The sequence below is a fragment of the Schistocerca gregaria genome, chromosome 6, assembly GCF_023897955.1.
Source record: "Schistocerca gregaria isolate iqSchGreg1 chromosome 6, iqSchGreg1.2, whole genome shotgun sequence".
In the NCBI taxonomy this organism is placed as follows: Eukaryota; Metazoa; Arthropoda; class Insecta; order Orthoptera; family Acrididae; genus Schistocerca; species Schistocerca gregaria.
The window spans coordinates 330,861,992-330,877,954 of record NC_064925.1 but is presented as its reverse complement, the minus strand read 5'-3'; the positions used below and the strand labels follow the sequence as shown (position 1 = coordinate 330,877,954).

Genomic DNA, 15,963 nt, shown 5'->3' with positions numbered 1-15,963 from the left:
AGAAGATGGAAAGGATGTACTAAACAGATTGCTCACACTATGATTGTCCGTCCTCTTTCGGAATACTGCTACGTGGTGTGGGATGATTACCAGATAGGATTCACAGAGTACATCGAGAACGTTCAAAGAGTGGTAGCATGTTTTATATTATCGAGAGATAGGGGGGAGAGTGTGGCGGACATCATAAACGATTTGGGCAGGCGTCAATAAAAGAAAGCGTTGCGCCGGGACCTTTTCACGAAATTTTCATCACCAAATTTCTCCTCGGAATATTTTGTTGACACCGACTTACATAGGGAGCAACGAGCATCACAATAAAATAAGCGGAACCAGAACTCGCACGGAAATATAGACGTGTTTGCTTTACCGTGCGCTGTTCGAGAGTGTAATAACAGAGAATTAGGGCTAAAGTGGTCCGATGAACCCTCTGTCAGGCACTTAAATGTGTGTTGCAGAGTATCCTTGTAACAGTAGATGTAGAAAAACACACAAACAACAACAACAATTTAAGTTTACACTGGAAAAAAATGGTATTCATTATCTTCTACTAGATGTCGACAATTTCACGTCGTTCACTAAGCAATATCTCTAGCTTCCGAATGGGTCGACTCCTAGCTATGTGGCCTCTAAATATCGAGTAGTTTTATGTCCATTAAACTACAATGGGCGAATTGAAAATCAGCAAGTGAATAGGGGAGTCCTAATGCTGTCGCACTGGCAGAACAACTTCGTTACTGACTAAATATGCCTGACTATAGACTGTCGAGTGACACCCCGCAACACAGCCTCACCTCCCATGCGACACACGACTGTGGTTTGAACCTCAGGCGATTCCATTGTATAAGTCACCGCACCACCTTGTTCGTTGTTTTCTACATAAGTCTGTCCGAAAAGAAAAGTATTTAGAAGCAAAACAGTTAAATTCATTGGACGAGCGTTTTCAAAGCTCCTACCCGACTAGTACATGTATGTGATAAATGGTATCGTAAGTTGATTAATCAGTTTGTTGAAATACCCTATCATACGCCATAATTTCTACACTAATTATTCCAGAGTTTATAGGGACCCGTAGTGATTAAACGCTGAGTTATCTGGCGTAGTATTTGTTGTAAGCTACATGGTTACTGAATTTGAAACCATCAGAGACCACTTTAGAACACATTTCTCCACATACTGTAAATTCTAAAATTCTTAAATTGTTGTCATGAGCTCCAAAACATCCATTAGACATTTAAAATCAGAGGCAACCTAGTGAACGTATGTTATTTTTTATTGTTACTGTTCTATGTAATATATATCTTTTCTTAATTTGGCGTAATTTCTTCCTATACGAAGAGTACTCGTTGAACGAATGTGCAAGCAATCCATTGACAGTTCCTTTGATTGGCGCTACATGCAGATACAGAAGAAGCTGTTTTACATGATGTAATGATTATAGATACGAGTAAGTAAGGTAGATTTGCTAATTCAAGTAGTCGTTGCAGAAATGTGTGATGTGATGTATCATTAACGTTCTTACTAAGTAGAAAATGGCTGTCCTAGGACTGATTGTTGTTTTTTCAGTACATCTCGGTGTTCCTCACCTCTGGCTTTCCAACCAAATCTTCGTCTATCAGGTCTTCGTAAGACTCGTCAACTGACTGCCTCCCAGACCGGAGGCAGAACGCACCCAAAAGCCTTCGGAACATCTGCGAAGAAAAAATTAAAAATCGCATCAAGTGTAGACCTGAGCTTACACATTAATTTGATAGAACGACAGCGTGTCCACTGTGGACTGGAGGGCGATGAGTATGTTTGGAATGAGAACAGGGCGAGGGTTGTACCAAGACTTCTTACTGTAATCAGTACGCAATACACAGGTGAAACCACTAGAAACGTCAAATCCTCTGATAATGTATCATTTTTCGGAAATGTAAATATTCGCAAATAATTTATAAATTCTGACAAGAGTAACGGTTTTAAGTAGTAAAATGACATAAACAGACTCAACATTATTTAAAGAAGCAAATCAATGACTCATGCGCAGTGGTGTTGTGGGAATATACATTGGTGACCCACACAAACAGTTTCCGCAATTGTGTTATATTAGATGCATCATGTGATGAGGAGGGGGGGGGGGGGGGGGGTTCATCGTGCATTTGGAACGTCTACGAACAATACACGTGATGTTGTGGAACAGATTGCAGCGATATTTGTTACCCACGTGGTATTATTCCTTTTTCTTTTCGCTGTTCTTCACGTTAACTGACACCACAAGGACAACATACGATTCACACCAGTGCGTATTGCTCGACGTGTTTCAGCCCTCCCCATTTCCACACACTCTTCCCTTACCAGTTTAAAGCTACTTGGACAAGGAAATTGGCTACCAGCAATTTCCTCGGAAACGGCGCCCAATGAAAGTAGCAAGTATCCAGGAACGCGACCCTCTTCTTAGTAAACTGCGAGCGCCGTGGCGTATGTCTTATACTAAGGACGAGAAGGAATACTTGTCTGAAGTAGCAGTGACTTTAAGTCACTTCTGTTTCATACGGCCGTAGATGGGTTCAGATGTCAATCACCTGTATTAACTATTTTTTTCATTGCCTTAGATACCTTCCATCAAGCGAACGACATAATTTCGTAAATAAAAAGGAAATGCTAGTTTGCTTCCATATCGTTGTCCTACTCTACTACCGACGAAATTGTATCCATAATTTCCCTTTCTATTGTCTGATGCTTCATCATGTAAGCTTATGTCGCAACTAACACTACATATTCTCTTAATGAGATGGTAACTCTTTGAAACAATAAGCGCTGTATATGCAATGGTAATAGACCTTGATGAAATTACATTCCTTCCTGAAGCTGACAAAAAGCACTGATCATCTCTTAGGAGGAAGGAAGTAACAATAGCATTGTCTCAAAGAGTATTTATACGACTTCAGAAGAATTAAAGTTTTAAAGATGTGTCTTTCGCATACTACATCCACACTGTGAAACTAGTTTTGTGTGAAACAACATTGATATCATGCGTTGCTCACATCGTCACAGTGGTGGAATTCAACATGCTCTTCTCGCAAATGCTTCTCTAAGCGTGTTTCGTTAGTGCTGTGGCTGCTCGTCGCACCTACCATTGATTGAAACATGTTTCAAGGTTAATGCAATAAAAAGCTGTCAAACGGCAGTAACTCCGGGACTCATGGCGATATAAGCGCAACCGCAACCAAATATTCAGAGTTGATGTCCACCTAAATCGCAATAATGCCTAAACGTATAGCACGATCGAGAAAATTAAAAAAAAATGGAAAAGACAGTAAATGATCCATGTTCATTTTCCACAAACAGAATAGTAGCTATTGGTACTGAGTGAGGACACTCGTAGTTTACATAGAAAAGTGTGTGAATGATAACGCAAAGTCAAATATGATCGAAGCAGACTAAATCAATTAAAATTTGTGCCGCGGCCGGGACTCGAACCCGGGTCTTCTTGCTTACTAGGCAGATATGCTACCACTACATCACCGAGGCACTATGGCAGACATAGCTGCACGTACTACCTAGGTCGAGTTCCCTCCCCAACACAAACTTTAATTCATTTTCCCTTAATACCGTCACTATTGCCAGGGCTCGCCGGTATTGGCGAGCTACCCAGCATTGGACGTAGCGGGACGTCTGCTGTACCATATGGTGATCTTCTCAGATCTTATAATTAAATGTGTCCTTTGAGACTCCCGTCTCGTTATTATCTCACGATAATGATCAAATATGATCGAAGCAGACTAAATCGAGTCCCGGCCGCGGCACAAATTTTAATTGATTTAGTCTGCTTCGATCATATTTGATCATTATCGTGAGATAATAACGAGACGGGAGTCTCAAAGGACACATTTAATTATAAGATCTGAGATAACGCAAAGTCTTGCACTCGACCCATACGTGGCGTTTGTATTGACTAGCAGAACGCACCACGCTATACTGGACAGCAAAAAAAAAAAAAAAAAAAAAAAAAAAAAAAAAAAAAAAAAAAAAAAAAAAAAAAAAAAAAAAAGGTACCATCGAGTAGTCCAGAAGAAAGCGTAATAAGGCCTTTGACGTTCTCAGTATAAGCAAACGATTTACCAAATAGTAACAGAATCACTATAACATTGTTCGTTGCCGGTGTGTTGTATACAGCAAAGTACTCTCGTTCGACAAACCTAAAGAGATACAACAAGCATTGCCAGAATGGGTGGCCACTCTCTTCAAATATGGATGAATGTAAGATTGTGCTTATAATAAAGCTTTATAATAAAGCTCTAAATACGAGAATAGTTCTGAATATATTGAAAATGTCTCGTCACATAGCTTAAATTCTTAGGGGAGTACAAGAAGCAATGTGAAACGTGATCGTCGCTACAGTTCAGTGTTATGGAAGGTGAATTGGAGGCTTCGATCTGTTAGAAGAGTTTTGGATGAATGGAGTGCATCTATAAAGGAAATCGCCTATAATACACTACTGGATTATGGTGTATGGTGGTAGTATTATTATTGTATACGATAAGGAGGAGGGCGGAGAAAGGAAAGGAAAGGGGTTATTGCTATCAGCTGAATCAGAACTTTGTGCGGAATCAGCTGCGAGGACGGAAAACGTATGCCGGGCCATGATTCGAACCCGTGATCTCCAGCTTCCTACGCAGCTGCGTTAATCACTGCGCCACCCAGACGCACTGTTTACTGCAACAGCGCGGACTATCTCGGCATGCCTCTCTGCCGACCTTCATTCCCACCAAACGCCACCTATCCACACTCCCTATCCATGTTCTCCATGCTCACTGCTTAGAAATTCCCATCAGGAGGTTTGACGTAATTGTGCAGCCGCAGTGAATGTACTGGATCCATTGCTTATCGAGGCGAATCAATTACATGAATGCGTGGTGTCTGTTTCATGAAGGGCACGGACAAGGAGTGCATATAAGAGGCGCTCGGTGGGATTGAAGGTCGGTAGAGAGGCATGCCGAGATAGTACGAGTGCGGGTGACACAGTGGTTAACGCAACGCTGTAGAAAGCAGGAGATTTCGGGTTCGAATGAAGGCCCGGCACACATTTTCCGTCCTCGCCACTGATGCCACGCAAAGCTCTGATGCAGCTGATATGAATAATCCCTTTCCTTTCTTTTCTCCCCCCTTCTCCTTAAATTAACATAAACAATAATAATACTACTACACCATACCATAATCCAGTAGTCTTTCAAGCGATCCGGCACACCATCTTCACTCGTCGCTGCCCGTGCCGCACGAAGTCCTGATGCAGCTGACCTTAATAATCCCTTTCCTTTCCTTACTCCCCAATCCTCCTTTAATTAACGTAAAACACTGGTGTCTTCCCCGCGGAAGACGGCATTCCAATCAACGGACAATCATTCCAAGGATGACGTCAGGGCACCTATCAAACAGGGTAGAGTTGGCCGGGTCCGGGTAGCCCCACATCCCCAAACACCGTGTACAGTCACTAAAGATGCAGTATGGCACTAAGAAGACGCCTATAAAGCCCTCTGCGATGGAAGTCCATAGGGAGAATAGAAACAGGACAGTCGAAATTTATGTAGCCCGACGGCTTAATGTGAAAAATGGTTCAAATGGCTCTGAGCCCTATGCGACTTAACTTCTGAGGTCTTCAGTCGCCTAGAACTTAGAACTAATTAAACCTAACTAACCTAAGGACATCACACACATCCATGCCCGAGGCAGGAACCGAACCTGCGACCGTAGCGGTCGCTCGGATCCAGACTGTAGCGCCTCCGGCCAGCGTTTAATGTGATTCGTTCTGTTGCTTCTCAGACGTGACGACATTTTATAGAGACCGAAGCTGTATCCCGAAGACCAGAACAAGGCAGACCACGAGTAAAATCAGAAAGAGTGGACCGTTCTTTGGCCTTAAGGACAGGACGTACCGCCTTAGTACTGCAAGACAACTCGCATCTGACTGCAATATCCACTGGACGTGTTGCAATGAGGCAAATGGTGTGCAGAAGGCTTCGGCAGAGTGGCCGTTATGGTCGGAGACGCGCTGTATGTGTACCTCTGACGCGTCTTCACAGAAGGGAACGTCTAGAGAGGAGCCGTCGATTTGCCACCCAGACGACTGAACAGTGTGCCAGTGCTCTTTTCTTAGATGAGTCCCGATTTCGTCTGGAGAGTGAATTCACATCTGAAGAAACACGAATTCGGGAAAAAGACCTAAAGATGTGGGCAGGGAGTATGTTGATAGCTCGAACACCACTTCGTGAAATTGTGAGGGTGGATCGGCAAGGTTTAACTGCTGTCAGGTATCGTGACGAGATCTTCGGACCTCACGCTCAGATGTCACGAGTTACTACGGGCCCAGACTTCGTCGTGATGCTCTATAATACTCGACTTCATGTAGGACGTTTTATTTGAAAACGGAATATACTGCATGCATGGCATGGCGTCGCCTCCTCGCTCTCCCATAAAGCAAGTCTGGGATGCACAAGGGAGACAGGTTCCGTCACGTCATCATGCACCAACCATTCTCTAAAACTTGCTCGCACTTCCACTGGAAGAATGGGCGTTATTGCCTCAACATGAGATGGATGACATCATTCACAATATACCTCGTCATCGTCAAGTCTATATTGCTGCCAGAGGTAGTCACAACCCACACTGAGCACATTAACCAGCAGTCAGAATTTCTGCAACAAATCCGTTAAATTGGAGAAAAACGAAAAATGTTTTTGTCTACCATTATGCATGTTTCTGTTGCTTACATTCTGTATTCTTTACGTTGTTTCTACTTTACTATAAGATGTTTATACTATTTTGTGAAAAAATAAACGCAACCATGTGAAATTTCCGATTGTTCTTTTAATTTGTGACAGCAGTGTATGTTCCACAGCCGCGGAATTTGTGTGATGTCTGTTCTTTCGTCTGAAAGAACAGACACCAAGCATTCATATATTACTGCACTGTTTGTTGTTTTGCCTACTATAAAAGGGCGCCAGAAATGAAACGAATTCAGAGACAAGCAGCTAGCGTCGTGACATCTCTGTACCGGACATACGAAAGTGTGACAGGAATGCTCGAGGAACTTAAATATGCTTCAACTTAATTCTCACGCAACCTTGTTAAGTAAATTAACAGAATCTGTGCGACTTTCTGATGTCACTAGCTTATATCCTGCTTAGGTATCATGGGAATAAGAGAGATTAGGGCACGCACAGAAGCATGTAGAGAGACATTCTTCCCTGACTGAATGCGTGAGTGGCACAGGAAAGAAATTCGATAATACTGGTCCGCTGTACCCTCCATTATGCACTGATTGCGAATAGTTTATGTGTAAGTCTAGTTGTAGATATTTTCTCTGCGAGTAGACTGCAGCCTCTATATTGATTTAACAAAGCCACAAAATGGACATTTGGACCCATTGTTGTGAGGTATAATCACCGGACACAGTGTGGCAATCGTACACAGACGAACGCGCCCCAAAATTTGACTACTCAAGGTCTGGCGACAATTTGCTGATACAGCAAGTGGCCTGTACAAGACCATTTCTACAAATGGTCGAACATCCGAAGTCCACAACGAAATTCAACACCGTTTGCAAAACAATTGCCTACGGAATTTGGCGCTGCTGCAGAAGATACAGATTCCGAAATAATCTCTCTGTCATAAATGTAGGGCTCTATGCCAACGGTCTTGCAGTTAGTGTCCCACTTGCGAAAGTACAAGGGAGGTCCCATATACACTGCCTATCCAAAAAAAAAATTAAGCGGAGGAGGAAACGAAACGAAACTTCACGAATTGATAGGGTATGTGATGGCATTTCAGTGATTACGCCGTCGAATCAAATTGGCCAAGAACTTGGCAGTATAAATTCACTAAATATTATTGCGTTGCTCTCCCTGTGGCTTGGTGCAGCCACTGATCCAGTTGGGAAGGGTGTCATAAAGTCGTCGTACCTACTGCTCATTCAAGCTGTCCCACAACTGTTGCAGTTGTTCCTTGATACCCTGGTTGTTGTCACTGGGACGAAGTTTACATTCGACCTGGTCCCACACATGTTCTATCGAGAGCAAATTTGAGGATGTTGCTCGCCTCGAGATTACCTCTGCATCACGGCCATAGTTCATAGGGACAAATGCTATGTTTAGACGACTGTTATACTGTTTCAAAATAGCACCACGACACCGTCGTTTGAGAGGTAACATATGAGGACGCAGGATGTCCGGGTGTACCCGTCAAGTGCTGATAACTCTGTCTCAGAAGAGTACGCTGCATCTCTTCGTCCTTCAGACTGATCACTCCACATCTGACAATGTTCATGCCACTAATATACCCTGCCAGGGATGGTAACAACACTTAACACGAACAACACTAAGGCATTCTAGTGGCCGTTCTACAAATTACGAATAATTAAATAGTTTCCAGAATGAGATTTTCACTCTGCAGCGGAGTGTGCGCTGATATGAAACTTCCTGGCAGATTAAAACTGTGTGCCCGACCGAGACTCGAACTCGGGACCTTTGCCTTTCGCGGGCAAGTGCTGGTTCGCAGGAGAGCTTCTGTAAAGTTTGGAAGGTAGGAGACGAGGTACTGGCAGAAGTAAAGCTGTGAGTACCGGGCGTGAGTCGTGCTTCGGTAGCTCAGTTGGTAGAGCACTTGCCCGCGAAAGGCAAAGGTCCCGAGTTCGAGTCTCGGTCGGACACACAGTTTTAATCTGCCAGGAAGTTTCAATTAAATAGTTTACATATCCTCCAGTCGTGGGTCCGTGTGTGAAGCTACAATGACAACTGACAATGTCTTTTGGGTGCTTTACTTTCTGTCGGGCAGCGTATTATGGTGTCAGTTTCTTCGAGAATAAGTCAGGAATAAACGGAGTGAAAGTCGTCCTCAGAACAACCGTGCATTGGCCCACAGAAAGATTCTCGCGACACTTTCCTCTGAACAGCTCAATCTTATATTTCAGAGACGTTGCATTCCCTCGCAGGTGAGCATCATCACCACACAGAGTGGCCAATGATATTCAAGGGTTCAGGACTATTCGTGAGGGATCATACCCCCCCCCCCCCTCCTCCCAGCAAACAACAGCATGTATAGACGTAGCTGTAGATATAGATGGGTAAAGCTCATCACTCAAGACCTTACGATGACAGCAGTCCCTGTCACTACGAATCGTCAAGAGAGGATAATTATTCAGATAAAGAGCAGGTTTTATTATACCACTTTTTTTTGCAAAATTAGACTACTAACTATAATGATAGGATTTGCAAGGATATTCCACTGTGGGAAAGGCAGATACCGCACACAGGACAATTAAAGAATCCTTTGGGGGGAAAAAAGAAGCAGCAGCATGAGTGTCAAGAGCTCAGATGGGAAACCAGTACTTCCAAAAGGAGGGAAAGCTGTGACGTGGAGGGGGTACACAGGAGGCCTATACAAGGGAGGGGATTAGGAGGCCAGGTCACAGAAAGCGGAGTGGACGTAGATGAAGATGAGATGGTAGATACGATAATTCGAGAAGAATTTGATAGACATTTGAAAGATCTAAATCGAAACAAGGCCCCGGGAATAGAAGATATACCGTCAGAACTACTGATAGCTTTGGAAGAGCTATCTATGACAGAACTCTTCCATCTCGTGTGCAGGATGTATGAGACAGGTGAAATACCCTCAGACTTTAAGAAGAATGTAACAATCTCAATTACAAAGAAAGCAGTGGCTGACAGGTGAAAAAATTACCGAAATATCAATTAAATAAGTAATGGTTGCAATTCATAACAACACAAATTCTGTAGAGACGAATGGAAAAACTGCTAGAAGCCGACCTCGGGGAAGATCAATTTCAATTCCGGAGGTGTGTAGGAACACGTAAAGCAATACTGACATTACGACGTACGTTAAAAGATAGATTAAAGTAAAACAAGCCAACGTTTACAGCATTTGTACACTTGGAGAAATCTTTTAACAGTACTGACTGGAATTCTTTCTTTGAAATTCTGAAGGTAGCAGGGCTAAAATACAGGGAGCAAAAGACTATTTACAACTTCCATAGAAACCAGATGGCTGTTGTAAGAGTCGAGAGGCATCAAAACGAAGCAGTGTTTGAGAATGGAGTGAGACAGGTTTGTAATCTATCGATGTCATTTAATCTGTACACTGAGCAAGCTGCAAAAGAAACCAAAGAAAAATTTGGAGTAGGAATTAAAGTTCAAGGAGAAGACATAAAATATTTGATGCTTGCTGATGAAATTATAACTCTGTCGGAGACAGCAAAGGACTTGGAAGAGCAGTTGAACTTAATGGACAGCGTCTTGGAAACAGGATAGAAAATGAACATCGTTTTACATCTTACAGATACTTCCGTAGCTAGTAAAAATGCACAAATATCAATTTTCAGGACTATCTGTATGGGTTTAGGACTCTGCATGAGTCTATAGAAATTATGATTTTTATTTAAAAAATTATTTTCTGCTTCTTACTACTTCGTGTGTAAAATTTTATGTCGATTTCCACCATTTTGACGAGATCACTACAGAGACATACAGTAATTATCAGATTTATTTTATTGTCACCGAAGAGAACGAGTTATTGTTTCCTCCTCTGTACATCTCGCAATGAGCCCGTGAAAGTAAAAATTGCAGAGATTCGAGTTTGCACAGAGACTTACCGGCAATTGTTCTTCCCGCGAACCATTCGCGACTAGAGCAGGTAAAGGGGACACATGGCAATGGAACCCAAAGTACCCTCAGCCACACACCAAACAAGACAGCATGTTAATATAACATTTATATCCACTTCTGGGCTATACTGGAAGTGTCAAATGTGTGGCTTATCGGGATATGGCTCTCCGCCACACATCACACAAGAAAGGAAGTAGAATTTGCTTTGTCATCCAATACTGAGTTGTTTTGAAAGTTTCAGATCCCTTGCTCATCGGAATTTGGCACTGGTAAACAAATTACTCTTCGCCATGCACCAGACAAAAAAGCGAATTGCTATTACATTGTCATCCATATGTGAGCTATGTTGAAAGTTTTAACTCTCTAGCTCATCGGAGAGTTAGCTTGAAATCAATTGGATAAATTGTACAGGACAGACAGACAAGAAAGCGACCTAATAGAAACGTAGTAAATGGTGGCGGAATTTCTGGCGATGTTATGTTACCGGAGCGTCCTATGAAATCAAGTATCCAGCACAAGCAAGTATTCAGATACTCAGTAAGCTAATACACATTTGTAAAATCAAGTATAGGAGTGTGGAAGTGCCATAGATGTGACAGCTGTGTACTGTTGACGTATTCGGGCCAAGATATATGCCTGTGGCCGCCAAGGCTCATATTAACTGGATAAATACCTTGATGTGTTGTTGTTCCTAGGAAAAAATGTAGCAGCGGAGATGAAGTTATGAAGTTTCCATTATGCAACTAAATGTGTGTAAGCGTATGTGAAAGAAAGGGAGAGAGAGACAGTGAGAGAGAGTGTGACAGACAGACGAGTTCAGGTGGCTCATCTGGTAGCAGGTTGCCAGGGAGTCACAGCTGAGAGTACTAGTCAATGCCTCGCACTCGGTTTCAGCTTCACTGGAAATTGGATTGCAGTCAGCTTATTATCCAAATTGAAGTAATCGATACTGAAGCATGCTCCCACCGTCTTTCCCAGGTTAAGTACATTTTCTAGTGCACTGAATCAAATTGTAATTCATTCTTAATGCCCGACATCCTACATTTCTGAAGTGATATTCTCTTGTTGCACCTTTTAACACTACGGAGAAACCTCATTTCCGCAGATTGCACCCTGCTCATATCGCTTTCCGTGGGAAACCAGGTTTAACATCCAAAGGGAGTCGTAGGTACTGCAATAACTTCATAAATTTCATCTGTCTCTCTTCCGTGGCTCGTTTTTGTAGCGTATTTATAATTGATCCAAAGGTAGCGTTAAATTTTATGATCTTATCGCTAATTTCATTATCGAAATATCATCATTAGATCATCTACGTAAAGTAGAGCACTAAAATATTTTTCTCTCTTCATCTTTACGCCGTAGATGATATTTTGTGTCCAGGCCCTTACTAAGTTATCCGTGTATAAGTTGAATAGAAGTGGAGATAGACTCTATTCTTGACTAACCACCTGTGCTGTTGTTGCTTATTTATGAAAGCTATCTCCAACCTCGATTATAATATACGTGTCTTTGTTAAGTGCTTCAGCAAAGATAATTATATCTATTGAGAAACCTATTTTTTCCATAATGTGCCACAGCACACGTCTGTTTGTTTTATCAAAAGATTTTTCATAATCTGTAAACATTATTGCGTCTCTAAATAATTCTTTCTTCTTCCGTATCAGATGCCTTATACATAAATATAATTGCAGAGTCGTCCTTTTTAATAGCATATGTATCAAAACTCACTGTTAAATAAATTATTAAGTATCTAAATCTTCCTGGTTGTTTGATCTTCACACACAATACTTGAACAACTACTGAGATATTCCTCATTCCGCCATATCTTGTCGACTGATCTATTGTATCTGCAAGACTCGGCAGAATCAGGAGAATCTCTGCAGATGTCTGGCTCTGGACGAAGGCAGCTCTGAACGAACTTTCAGAGACAAAATAATTTCATGGGCCAAGGTCATAGAACCCGGAAGATGCACCAGGCACTAAGCCAGCTGGTCGTAAAAGCCTGCGTTGTATGATCAACATTTTGAATGCTCTGTTTATTCTAATTACGTAACAAATAAACAGCCCTTTAAATAGCAAGCATTTACGCTACGGAACAAGTACGCACATAAGATTGTGTGGTAGGAACGGGGTGATGGGGGAAGGAGTGCAAGCAACTCATATTAACTTTCATGTGCAGTATGGAATGGTAACATGTGGCGGTAAATTCCTATGGGACCCAACTGCTGAGGTCATCGGTCCCTAGGCTTACGCTTACAAACTACTTAATCTAACTTAAACTAACTTACGCTAAGGACAACACACACACACACACACACACACACACACACACACGCTCGAGGGAGGACTAGAACCTCCGGCGGAGGGAACCACGCGGGCCGTCAAAAGACGCCCAAGACCGAGCGGCTACCCCGCTCGGCTGTGGAATGATGTAAGGATTTCACGAGGCATGCACTATTCTGAACCCAATACACATTCCGCCTTTCTTCACACCGAAAACGAATTTTTAGGCCTCTCTGGTTGACGAAACTGGATGCTAGTTTCTTCATAGAAAGGAAAGCTGCCCCCTTTTCTCCCCGCTGAGTACGCCCACGTTTCGGAACAAGCAAGAACAAAGTTTGTAGCCACGTAGAACAAAATAAATTACCTTTTTTAATCTACACGTTATGCAGTAAGTTACATGATACAGTATGCTAAAACGACGCAGAATAACGTCGACACAACCACAAACCCGCTTCGTAATAGAAAAAAACTATCGGAATTTACGGGATTCTAAAAAAAGAAGCTGGATGCATCATTTACCGAAACCATGTCCGACAATTTTGCAAAACTACTCTCGCACATTTATCATGAACTCGAATCACTGGAAAGGATCTTTTTTCAGGTAAAATGTAGCTGGTATCATTAAACGTGCGAATAAAGCTAAACACAACCTATTCACCACGTGAGGGGAAACCTTTCATCTGTAGTAGTAGTTTACAGTCTACATCAACACGAAAAGATGTTACTGTGGATAAGAAGCGGCTGAGAGAAGATGCTGACTGGTCACTTACGGTTCCGTACAGCGTCTCACCCAGCGCTGGCTTTATACGTTCCTCTATCTGAAGATTGTTCTCGACAAGCAGTTCAGGTGTTCAGTTAATGAGCTTGTCTTACACAAGAATAAGCACGATAGCACAAAGAACTGCTCAAGGAAAATCACGTAAGCACAGACAATATGTTTACGCAACACGATTCACAATCGCAATGTTGCTACGCAACTACTCGCGTCATTTCGTGCGATATTTCATTGTTGAAAAATTCGCCTGGGACGTGAGCTAAAGAGCGACGATCGCTTCCGACTCTGTCACATTTCTTCACCAACCATACGTAACACGTGATTGGTCGGTCACGGTAGTAACTTCCCAGAATTGCTGCAGTACAAAAGAAAAAATACCTTAAAGAATAACGTGCAACTTTCATCACTGAACACGTTAGTAGTGAATTTAGAATTTCACCTTCATATTCGTTTTTCCATTCTACAAGATGTAAATGTATAATGCCTATGTAAAAAGGACTCAAAATGACGCTATTGTGCTGGGGGCAGTCGGTTATATTTGAGATGAGTTACAAGCACGTTCGTGCAGAAATCGAAAAGATGTTTGCTCTAAAAGCAACCAGTCGTCTTATTCCCAGACACGTATTTTGTTCGATGACTAGGACATGTGTCTTTGCTCAGAGCGGTACCTTAGATCATTTTTTAACGAGCTGTGAAGTTATGGCGAAGACTACTTATGAATTCTAACGGGATTGATATATTTGTGTATTGTAAAGTTTGGATAACACTGAACCTTTAGTTTGACGATATATGTTTGCATCCGACATTTAGCACGAAATTTTTGAGATGTATTAGTTAATAGACTGAGTTGGTCTGTGATTCGTGGTGTGTGGACATGTCTCTTTTCAGATCTTGAATAAAATTAAGACGGAGTCTGATTAGAACGAGCATCGAAAGAGACTAAGAAATAGATACGACGGTCTCAAAGGGTTATTGCAGTTTGCAAAGTTGTCACATCCAATGAGATGGTGAAGTAGCAGACATTCATGCAGGACATGAAGCTTCCTTCCGAAACAGCGTCGGAATGCGTATGCGGCAGTAAATATGAGATCCTCAAAGCGTATTAACGTCCCTAGTAAAGACCATGTGTCCACATGTTTGAACATTTAGAACGTGAGACTTTGCACACTGTTCCTAGGTTAGTACCACACGAAAATTTTGCGGAAAACAGGGAGAGAGTGCAATAAATGTATTAATAACGACGAGAATATATTTCATCCAATTGAATAGAAAATTTCTGATACTACCCACCCATCCAAAAGGGAGACATAATGGATAAACAGAGCATACTTTTGAACATAATGTCAGAGGCGCTATAAAATTTAATCACAAGACATTAGCCATACGACAGTTATAATTGACATTCAAAATCCAAAATTACGTATTTAGAGGACAGAAGCAATAAATTGTAAATACTTTCCACTGCCACACAATGAATAAATAATAGACACCTTGATTACTTCTCTTCTACATTTGTACCTTTTACTTTTTTATTGTGATAAAAATTTAAGAAAGACAAATCAAGGTCACGAGAGCACTTCTTAAAAAATATTCTCAAAAAAATTACCAATATAATATTTCCGATAGGTTCCGAAAACATTTAAAATTTCATAATAACTTTGGTGTCCGTAATATGGACTAAACTTCTACAACGGAAACGCAAATTCTACCGAACTGATACGTAATGTACGTGATCAGACACTGAACGCTATTTCTTCTATCATTATGTAGCTGTGGGAATTTTTTACCCCTTCAGCTCTTACGTTGCGTTGTGAAAATGGCAGTTCGTTTCGTTTCCGTTTCCGTTGTTCGTAGCTAATTTGCTATCGACGTCCGACCAATTATTGATGTCTTCGCTTCCCGTCATTCAGCACACAGTTATCAACTCCACAGTGCAACGTAAGAGCTAGGTACACCGTAATTGCACTTATACCTGAACCAGGTCACCAACTTATATCAATGTTAAAGTTCAGAACTGCTGATATATTCGAAACAAGATGTATGTCTTTTGGCGACAAAGCTCTCATTACCTGAATAAATGCCTTGCTGCATTAGCGTCCGTGGGGGAAAATGATTCTACAACGAAATCGAGAGGTGACCTAATAAGACCCTGATAAAAAGTTGTGGTTATTCTGGCTGTGCATCGGGCAGATTCGGAGCTGCTCCCGGGTCTGCTACCTCCTGTCTACTGACCACCTCCGTCGACAG

At 41.9% G+C, this 15,963-nt stretch overlaps 2 non-coding genes across 2 annotated transcripts; one reads left to right on the top strand and one right to left on the bottom strand.

Moving 5' to 3' along the window:
* Positions 1-3,438: 3,438 nt before the first annotated feature.
* Trnat-agu (transfer RNA threonine (anticodon AGU)) lies at positions 3,439-3,510 on the bottom strand. The gene has a single exon. It is a non-coding gene; the product is annotated as a tRNA-Thr (tRNA).
* A 5,100-nt stretch (positions 3,511-8,610) lies between these two features.
* On the top strand, positions 8,611-8,685 carry Trnas-cga (transfer RNA serine (anticodon CGA)). The gene has a single exon. It is a non-coding gene; the product is annotated as a tRNA-Ser (tRNA).
* Positions 8,686-15,963: the final 7,278 nt, after the last annotated feature.